Raw genomic sequence first — 9,082 nt, 5'->3', positions numbered from 1 at the left:
GAGCAATGCAGGAGTCGGCACTGAGAGAGAGAGCACCAGACGTCGTCCTCGTTCAATTGTTCTGAGAGAGCACCAGATGCAGAAGTCGGCGCCAAGAGAGAGAGCACCAAGCTAGACGTCATCCTCGTTCAGTCGTTCTGAGAGAGCACTAGATGCAGGAGTCGGCGTCGAGAGAGAGAGAGCACCAGATGCAACGCGAGGGCGAGATAGCCCTAAAACCGTTTTGCTTTTAGGGTTAAACCGAAGTGTTTATTTCAATTCGGTTCGATTCAAACCGAATTGAAAAAAAAATTGGTTAATTTTGATTATCTGGACTGAAACCGAAACTGAACCGAAATGCACTAAATTTTCTGTTCGGTTCGTATCTCGGTTCAGTTTTCCGGTTCAGTTCTGGCACCCCTAATGAGTGGGGCATGCAAGTTACAAAAAGAGTATAGAAGTGAGAAACCACAAGCAACACCAAGATTCTACAATTGAGAAAATCCAAGCAGGCATTCTATGCCATGGAATGGTTCTTTCCTTGGTACAGATATAATACAAAAACTCACTATTCCATTTATTGTACCTATGTCAATAATTTTTATCTGGTGACAGTTAATTAGCAATTTCAACTTCGAACAATTTGTTGTTTTCTTCTTTCACAAATAACTTTTGAAAAAGTCCTTGATTTTATCTCCCTTTTTTTCTAAAAGTTGCGTATGTCATCATGGATATCAAAAATAAGGGTGGGTCTATTTCCACACCTTAAATGGATGCATGCACAATCTAGTTAAACTAGAAATTGCTCTTGACGAAAGTACCCTCTACATAAAAAGCAAATTTGATTGGATGATGATTTAAAGAACCTTGAACATCCCTTTCTCGCCTATCAAAGGGGACTGCTGGCAGCGAGATTCGAATTTGAGTATGGTGTGCAGAGAGTTCGAACCTTATCAGCTGAGCCAACTCACATTTGCAGTTTGCTTCTTATATTGCAAGAGGACCAATTGTTTAATAGATTAGTGAGAATATTGGCGATAAACATTGTCATTAAAGACCCACCTACGCATGGCCGAGTTGGTGGGCGCTTTCCTTCCCTCCTTAGAGGTTCTGGATTCGAATCCCCGCTCGGTTCCGTAATTTAAGTGGGGGGGCCTTGGCGGTGGGTTGCTGGGCTAGTCTCCTCCGAGGTATAGGCGCCCCGATTACTTGTGCGGACTCGTCCCCGGAGAATAGTGGCGGATCCTCGGTTACCAAAAAAAAAAACATTGTCATTAAAGAAGCTTTACCTTTATATTCTTTTTCTTTTTTAATCAAGTTATTGATGCGATGCGAACTAACCCATACTTTTGAATTGATTTATTCCTGAATATTTCTTCTTTTTTTTTTTTGGTAAAGGTAAGAGTTTGTATTACTTTTCTGAATCACCAAATACAAGGAAATGACAAGAGAAAACCCCGAATCCCGAATCTACATGAAGTCCGAAAGAGGGGGGGCACTCAACAAGGCAAAAACGAAAAAGTAACAACCAACAATGCTAGGTACAAGATAGAGAAACTACACAACCAAATTATGAAAAAATGGAAGGTGAGAGTTCCCAGTTCCTTTGGAGTCGCCTATTTGTAGGTGTGTCAGCAATTTTCCCTGAGGATAAAGCTTTATCCTTCACCACTTGAGCAAGTGTTTGCGGATTCCCTAATAAAGATACTCTTGTTTCGAAAAGAGAGTTGTTCCGCTCAATCCATATGATGTGACAAAGAGCACCGAAGGAGAATCTAGCGATTCGGTGCCGAAAGGAAGTGCCTCCACAAACTTTGAAGGCCCACGAAAGAAGCTCCAGCCACGGACAATTGCGCCATGGCAGATTGCATTTGGTTGCCCAAAATGAGGCCAGCCTGCTGGTAACAGAACATTCGAAGAAGAGATGGTTGATGGAATCTGGGATAGTACGACAGAAAGCACATAAACCTGATTCAATCCGACGATTCTGCATAAGAAAGACCCGGGTAGGTAGCCGTTTTAATGACACAATCCATAATAAAAAGGACTCGGCGGGGGGGTCAAGTGAGAGTCCCATATAAAGGAGTGCCAAGGTGCTGGATTGCCTTTCTTCCTTATGTGGTTCCAGGCCTGGGCCACCGAGAAAGATTCAGTCGGGTTTGGACTCCAGGTAAAGCTGTCCGGAGTGTCATCATCTAATCTTGGAAGATGATCCATCCATTCCAGGATAGAGCGGAGGGTTGCTGATGGTTGCCATGTAGAGTGGAAAAAATCCCGAACCGAAAAGTCCCGCGGGATCCGAGATTGGTATATTTCCGTATTGTTGAAAAGTAGGTAGAGGGGGCCTCTTGTGTGCCAAAGAATCATACCAAAAGGATATCGACCGGCCATTGCCAATTTTCCACCCGAAAAGGGTTCGGCCGAGACTCGCAAGTCGAGAATCTTCTTCCAAGTCCATGAGCAAAAGGTGGGCTTGGGTACAACCCAAAAGTTCTTCTTTAAAAAGTTAGAATGTATCCATTTACACCACACGGATTCCTTATCGGTGAAAAGGATCCATATGTGCTTTAGAGTCATGGCTCTATTATATTCAGTAAGCCTTCGTATCCCGAGGCCGCCTTCATCTTTTGGGAGACAGACAACATTCCAAGATACCTTTGCACCTCCCGTTCCTAAGCCAGGACCTTTCCAAAGGAAGCGTCGAAGGATAGCCTCAATGCTATTCAAGACCGATTTGGGGAGGGAGAAAATTGTGGCCCAGTAAACTTGGATGGAGAGTAAAACCGATTGTATGAGCTGTACGCGACCAGCAAACGATAGGAATCTTTGGGTCCAAGAACAGGCTCGTGCCGTTATGGATTCAATGAGGAATTTGCAATCCTCTTTACGCAGCCTAGAAGAGATAATAGGCACACCCAAGTATCGAAAGGGCAGAGACCCTTGTTGAAAACCGATGCATTGAAGAAGAGCACTACGGAGATCGGGATTACCGCCCGAGAGGTACATATTGCTCTTATTAAGATTTGGTCTTAAGCCAGAACAATTTGAGAACAAATCGAGGGATTCCTAAATATTTCTTCAACTTTGAGTAAACAAAGAAAGAAAAGAATGAGATAGTAATATAAAGTTGCAATCTCCACAACCAGAAAAATTACGCGCGGAGAGAGAATCACGGAACAAAATTGGAAATGCACATAGTATCGCTTGGCATTTAAGTCCAAATAAAGTGTTCTTTTTAAAGCTTGCCATCTACGGTGTGGAAATAGAGTCGCTCTAAAACTAATTGCGGTCACTTTTCTATGGTTTAGCAAATTTCTCTTATTCGCATTGCAACTAATTGGGTATTACCATGGAAAAATCAACATTTGAACTAGTTCCCCGCTGCATAACTCATGATACATTAGAGAGAACGTATTCACTGAACTCCAAACAATGCGCCGGAGATGTATTATTTACACGTCCCGGTGCCGGTCACCAGAGAGGATAAAGGATAGGAAGGAGATCCCACTATGCGTGCAATCCGTACATGCTGGAAAAAAATAAGTCAAAAGGTCAAGAAATGACGACCATCTTCTCTGATCAACACACTATTGCTGTCCCAAACACATGAAATGCCATTATGAAAAAAAATTCGGAAGCTTGGACGCTATTAAAAGGACACCGTCCGCTATATCTTCTCCATGCAATGTGAAATCCACTCTCCAAAAGTGATTGGAAGGCATCAATTGGAGGACCACTTGTTGCAATTTGATCTGGCCTCGTCAATGCTTGGGTTCAGCTCTATTATACATTTATTATTGTGGCATGAACAGTGTGACTCCTTTTTTATTAGGAAAAAAAAATCGTTTTGCCCTAATTCGATAATTATAACTTGTCTAATCGGTTCTAGAGATGTGTAATAAATGTATATTGGTTGATAAGATATTCTAACATATGCTATATCCGATACAGAAGCTCGTCTACACGCTTTGAAAGTTGTCCTGGTCACAGTAGTTGGACGTCTATACTTTTAAGTGGATAAAGATGTGCAGCGGATGTCGTGCAAATAGCATGGAGGCTAACAAATCTTGCAATTTGGGTCTAACATGAGAAGGATAAATTATTAGAGAAATCAACAAAAAATAATAAAGAGTACGAGAGTTTTACGTGATTCGGTACGAATGACAATACCTACTCCATGAAGAGAGCTAACTACAAATAATTAACTAATCAATCAGAGAATTATAGAGTTATAATCGCTCAATTACTCTAAGTGTTTCCTAGCTAACCAAATTCACAGTGTTTAGTCTCATGTAATTGCTCGATAAAAAAAACCACAGAGAATTACCTCATTGTTTGAAACACTCACGTCTTCACAAAGAAAACGACATCAATTAGATTCGCAGCACAAATCACGGGGTTCAGAGAGCTTCTCTTGTGCAGCTAAAAGAGGCATAAAATACCAATAATCCATCTCTCAGCATATACATGTATGTTGTCAGGTGAATGTGGCCTACAAGAAGAATTTCAATCCAAATAGGAAAGTGTGTTAGGACTGATCTATATCGTCCAATTTGAATCGGGTAACACGGGCTTAAACTGGAGACATAATTTAATAGTGGATATGTCATCAACAAGGTCCGAAGAAGGTGTGGACATAGTGGCGGGGTGGGACCGCAGTGATGACGGTGGGATGGAGTTCGCGCTTGGACCCGAGAGAGAGAAACGATGAGTGCGGAGAGAGAGTCTTTCCTTCACTTTTTTTTTTACGCGTCATTATTTTGTTTTTTGGATCGTGTGCTTGAAGTAACATTTGGGCGATATTAGAGCATTTGAAGTAGTAAATGCCCTTTGACCAAAAAAAAAGTAGTAAATGCCCAATCACGATTGCTAAAGGTATAATTCAAATTTCTGATCTCATGGAAAATAGAGTCACCCTTAACCACTAGGCTATCATGCTTGCGGCTTCCTAGGGTTATAATTCTGCAACTAAATTTTCACTTTGGCCTGCCCACCACAAGAAAATTCCCCAAGACACTCCGTGTGCTAAGAACTTGTGACCAAGTCTCTTCGAATATGGCGTGCGCAACATGGTTGACTACATTGCGCTAACGCCATACCCCTAGGTTGAGGTAGTCTGGGCAATAAGATTGAAAGTTCATCAAGCCTGACAGCTTATGATGAATTCAAAGAGATTGGTTTTAGCAACATCTGGAAAGTTTTGTGAGATTTTTCTTCTTGGTCGACCTGGTGTTGCTCACAAAGTGAGTTCATTTAAACCAAACTGGGAGATCAATAGGCAAAAAAGAAAAGACATCTGAGAGTTTGATGCTAAGGAGACCTCTCCTTCTCGTACTCTATACTACACTCTCTCCTCCTCTCCAGTTACGTACTAACTCAAGCGTATGAGAGTTTTGATTGGTCCACAGCCAGGGGACTTTCTTTGCGATGCGCAGGTTGAACACGCTGGAGATCTGTTACTGACAAATTGAGAACCTGCCAGATTTGCCCCATCGATATATCAGGAATGACCAATCATTATAAACAACACGCAGAAAAAACTTGTGAAACTTTGTATCACATGCAAATATACACGGCTCATTGACACGAAAGTACTTGTTTGGGATGTAACAAGACAGGTTTAATCAAGTTTCAAATGAAGTACCCATTGGTGGTGAAGTATTTTAAGGCTTTAGCTAATAGCTAGTACCAAGAACTTCTTTGGAGCGATGGACCACTCAATCGCAGTGTGTGATTGGAGGTAAGAAGCAGTAGAACACACTGTTTACGTTTTTTCAAAAGCAAAACGCAACTTTTTGCTTTGCCGCTAAAATTTATTACCCTAATATGTAAATGATAAGCAGCAGTAAAACATATCATAGGGCTTGAGTTATCTATTTTGTTATTGTACTTATTTAATGATATATGTGCATTGGAATAGTTCTTTTCCTGATGCATATACAATACAAAAAGTCACTGAAGTTGTCTTTCTTTAATATAAAGTAAATATGTCAACAATTTTCCTGGTAAAAACTCCTTAATTTTAACTAGGGGTGATCGATTCCCAGGGGGCTGGTTCCCACCCAGGAACCGGGAACTAGCTCACCTGGTCCTAGAACCGAACCGGATCGGACCGACTAGTTCGGTTCGGTTTCTAGGTGAACCAATGGAACCAGTGGCATGTTCTTTTTTCTTTTTAAGCATATAGTCCATAATCCATTGTAGGATTATGTGCACCCATCTCACAAACTTCTAGTCCCTTCAACCATAGAATTCATTCAACTTTTTTCCTTATGGGTTTTTGAATGATGATGCATCTATTTTAAAATTTCTCTTTGCTTGCCGAAACATTAGCGGGAAGATAGACCATGAAGCGAGGGGTTTGGCACTGATCAATTCGAAAACAAGATCTAGACGTAGCATAAAAAATGGTGTACGAAGAACAACAAAAAAGACAAAGTATTGGATATTTACCTCGACGAGATGTGATTGCCATCACGATCGGCCAAAAACAGAGCAAGAGAGGGAGGCTAGAGGCGAGAGTCGAGACTCGAGATGAGACTCGCAAGAGGGAGACGTCAAGCTTGAGCAAGAGAGATGCGATTCAAGCGAGAATGTAGCATCTGAGAGTCAAGCGAGAGAGTGACTGAGAGAGCCATAACTGAGAGTTGAGCGAGAGAGTGACTGAGAGTCGAGCGAGTGTAAAAGGAAAAGAGCGATTAGGGTTTGTGAAAGAGGTGCGAAAGTGCGAAAGTGCGAAAGATTAGGGTGTCTGCATGCATGAGTGAAATGGGAGTTGTACGACTCGTGTGCATCTGTGTGCCTGAGTGAAGTCTGAAATAGAAGATGGATTAGGGTTTTTTTTACATATGTTTAAGAAATAAAAAATATTTTAAAAAAATTTGGTCCAATTTGGTTGGGCGGTTCTAAGCAGTGCCCCTAGGAACTGCCCAAGACCAGACGGTCCGGGTGATCCATTTTGCTCACCCCTAATTTTAACTCTTTTTCTTTTCTAAAGAGTTGCTTTGTCATCTAGGATGGTAAAAATCATTGTTTAGCAATATTCTTTTATCAGTCCGTGCAAAGCCCAAGTTCACCGCCTCTCGAGAGGATAAAGGATAGGAAGAAGAGTCCCACGGTGCGTGCGCTCCGTACAGGCTGTAGAAAGAAAAGTCAGAAGGTCAAGAAAACATGGCCATCTTCTCTCATCAACACGCTATTGGTGTCCCACGCCCATTCAATGCCAATTATGGAAATTTCAGAGGCTTGGACGCTATTAAAAGGACACGGTCACGTATCCTCCCCATGCATTTCTCGGTTATCGCCATGGCTTCTTACTCTTTCCACTTGCTCATGCTTTGCTCAATCCTATCAGTCACATTCCCCATCACTTCCCAAGCCTCTTTCAGGCCAAAGCCCTCGTCCTCCCGGTCACCAAGGAGTCCTCGACTCTCCAGTACCTCACCGCCCTCCACCAGAGAACCAACCTAGTCCCGGTCAAATTGACGCTCGACCTTGGCGGCAAGTTCCTCTGGGTTGAGTGCGACCAGGGCTTCTCGTCATCCACCTACAGCCCGGTCCACTGCCGCTCAGCCGAGTGCTCGCAAGCCCCCGGGCCACCCTTCAAGTCCTGCAGCACCTGCCTCTCTAGGGCCCAGCCCGGGTGCAACAACAACACGTGCTCGCTCACCGCGGATAACACCGTGATCCGCTTCATCACCAATGCTGAGCTAGCTTGGGACGTCGTGTCAGCCCGATCCACCGATGGGTCAAGGGCGGGACAGGCCATCTCAGTGCTCGGGTTTGTGTTCTCCTGCAGCTACAGTTTCCTCCTGGAGGACCTGGCCAATGGGGTCAAAGGGATGGCAGGGCTAGGGAGGACCCGGACTTCACTTCCCTCCCAATTCTCAGCCTCCTTCAGCTTTGCCTAGAAGTTTGCCATTTGTTTGAGCCCATCCTCAAGCTCCAGTGGAGTGGCCTTCTTTGGTGATGGGCCCTATATGATGCTCCTTGGGATTGATGTCTCCGAGTCCCTCTCCTACACTTCCCTGATCACTACCCCTGTGAGCAACGTGCCAGGTCACGTGGCCAATCCTTCATTGGATTACTACATCGAACTCAAGTCCATCAAAGTCAACCGGAACCCGGTCCCGTTGAACTCGTCCCTCCTGGTCATTGACAAAGAAGGCTACGGGGGCACCAAAATCAGCATCGTGGACCCGTCCACAGGGTTGGAGACCTCAATCTACAATGCCGTGGTCGGGGCTTTCATTAAAGAACTTTCACAAGTCCCAATGGTGGCGCCGATTAAGCCTTTCGAGTCATGTTTTGACTCGAGGAACATCTTGAGCACAAGGGCTGGGCCGGCCGTGCCGACGATCAATTTGGTGTTCCCAAGTACGGATAGGAAGAGGATTTGGTATTGGAGGATATTTGGGGCTAATTCGATGGTGCAAGTGAAGGAGGGTGTGCTGTGCTTGGGCCTTGTGGATGGTGGGTTGAATCCTTTGACTCCAGTAGTGATTGGAGGGCATCAATTGGAGAACCATTTGTTGCAGTTTGATCTAGACTCGTTCAGTTGTTCTTTGCTCTACAGGCAGACGACCTGCTCAAACTTCAACTTCACTACCAAAGCTTAGTGGGATCGATCCCACCGTGAGTTACTACTACTCATTGATTAGTAAAAATCGTTTTGCCCTATTTCAATAACTATAACTTGTCTAATCGTTTCTAGAGATGTATAATAAATGTATAAGGGTTGATAAGATCTTCTAGCATACGCTGTCTTCGATGCCAAAGCTCGTTTACACACTTTGAAGTTGTCCTTGTCACAGTAGTTGGACGTGGCTATACTTTTCAGTTGATAAAGACGGGCAGTGGATGACGTGCAACTAGTATGTACGCTAACAAATTTTGTAATATGAGTCAAACATGAGAAGAATAAATTATTAAAGAAATCAATAAAAAAAATAACAAAGAGTATAAGATAGTTATGTGGTTCGGTACGAATGACAGTACTTACTTCATGAGGAGAGCTAACCACAAAAAATTCACTAAACAATCAAAGAACTGCAATGGCACAATCACTCAATTTCTTCTACTTCCACATTGGTTTCCTTCTCAA

The 9,082-nt window shown here is 43.3% G+C and overlaps 1 pseudogene; it reads left to right on the top strand.

Moving 5' to 3' along the window:
- The first annotated feature begins 7,284 nt into the window (after nt 1-7,284).
- Nucleotides 7,285-8,597, top strand: LOC115692941 (probable aspartic proteinase GIP2; annotated as a pseudogene).
- Nucleotides 8,598-9,082: the final 485 nt, after the last annotated feature.

Source organism: Syzygium oleosum, unplaced genomic scaffold (assembly GCF_021117445.2).
Source record: "Syzygium oleosum isolate NSW1041296 unplaced genomic scaffold, Sole_v2.1 Sole_v2.38, whole genome shotgun sequence".
In the NCBI taxonomy this organism is placed as follows: Eukaryota; Viridiplantae; Streptophyta; class Magnoliopsida; order Myrtales; family Myrtaceae; genus Syzygium; species Syzygium oleosum.
This window is presented reverse-complemented; position numbering and strand designations above follow the sequence as displayed.